Source organism: Elephantulus edwardii, unplaced genomic scaffold (assembly GCF_000299155.1).
Source record: "Elephantulus edwardii isolate Elephantulus edwardi_28Jun2011 unplaced genomic scaffold, EleEdw1.0 scaffold00121, whole genome shotgun sequence".
NCBI lineage: Eukaryota > Metazoa > Chordata > Mammalia > Macroscelidea > Macroscelididae > Elephantulus > Elephantulus edwardii.
Window position 1 is genome coordinate 10,266,767 of NW_006399871.1, and position 1,714 is coordinate 10,268,480.

The following is a 1,714-nucleotide window of genomic DNA, read 5'->3' on the forward strand; positions in this document are numbered from 1 at the left end:
CGGCCCCCACGCCACGAGGACTGTGACCATCTGTAGCTGCCACATTATCTTCGAATCCGGGGAACTTGTCCAAGGGCATGAGGGTTGAGAAGCGCGGAGTCCAGGACCTGGGAGCATCCATTCACCTGAAATCCCTCCTTGATTACTTCTTCCTTGTAGGGGGCTTGCTCCTCCTTTTCAATCTAATTTAGAAAAGAAAAAAGAAAACGCCATTGCGTTGGTAAGTTATATACACACGCTCTCTCCACGCCCAGTTAACACAGCGGTGAATTTACACACTATCTTTGCGGTTTATGTTTCTTCTTGGAAATCCATACGTGGACTTCCCATCTTTGACCTTCTCAGTTCCAGCAGTCTCTGGCCAAAAAAATATCACCGTTTTTCTTCCTGACCTGTCCTTTCTTCTCTCGTCATGTATAATGGAATAATGACCACTTTTCCTCGTTAGCTGCTGTTGACCATTTCAGAACTCAGAGAAACACAAAGGAAAACAGAGCCTGGTCCCCCATCTCCTCGAGAAATCCAGCTTCACTACCCACACACACAAAGCTGAGAAGGTACACGCAGATAAAGCGTAAGTGTTCCCATTTTACAATTGAGAGCATTTTGATGTGTCCTTGGTTTATAGGGGTGAGGGAATCCCTTGTTTTAGACAGGTGAGGGAACTAGAGTATGTCCAAAAAGTAGATAAACAATGCTCACGAAAGGCATTAAACCCACGTATATATGGTCAACTGATTTTCAATAGTGACACAAAGATAATCCAATAGAGAGAAGACAGTCTTTTCAATAAATTACGCTGGAAAAATTGGACATTCGTATAGAAAAAAACAGATCTCAACCCATATCCCACATTACTGATGAAAGATTGATTCTAAATGGATAAATGGACCTAAATGTAAAACTTAAATTAAAATTAGAAAGATTAACGTTTTCTAGAGAAAAAAAAATCTTATGATCTCAGATTAGTAAGAAAGTTCCTATCTACAACACAAAAGCATGGAAGGAAAGAGTAGATCTTTTGGACAGTATTAAAACTTTACACCTAAATAAAGAAAAACCACAACAAACTTTAAACCTCTGTTCTTAAAAAAAAAATAGTTAAGAGAATGAAAAGATAAATAACAGCGTGGGAGAAAACATTTGTGAAACATTATCTGTTAAAGGACTTGTATTAAAAATATATTGTTAAGAAAATACACTGTGAGGGAGCTCTGATGGCCTAGTGGCAAGAAGCTGCACTGCAATCCCGGAGGTACGTGGTTTGAGGCCACTAGATGCTCTGTTAGAGAAGGAGGAACAATCTCCTCCTGTACCGGTCAGATCAGATTTGACAGTACACATACAAAGAATAATAAAATAAATTTTTTAAAGAAAATATGTTGTTCAAATTCTCAAAGCCCCAAATAATAAAAAAGTAACAAATCAAGTTTCAAAGAAAAAAAACCACAAAAAATTGATCAAATACTTCACCACAGAAGGTATGCAGTTGGCCTAGAGGCTCGTAGAAAGATGTTCGACACAGTCGACCACACACTATCAAAAGGAGAGCATACATCACTCAAGGGAGAGGGTTCAGAAGGTGAGAAGGGACGGGAAGAGGATGAGTGGAAACTGGAAACACAGGGGAAGTGGGAAGATTACTGCTATAATGTAGGGATTGCAATCAGCATCAATTTTCTCTGTCCATTTTAATTTAAATTATAATTGACAG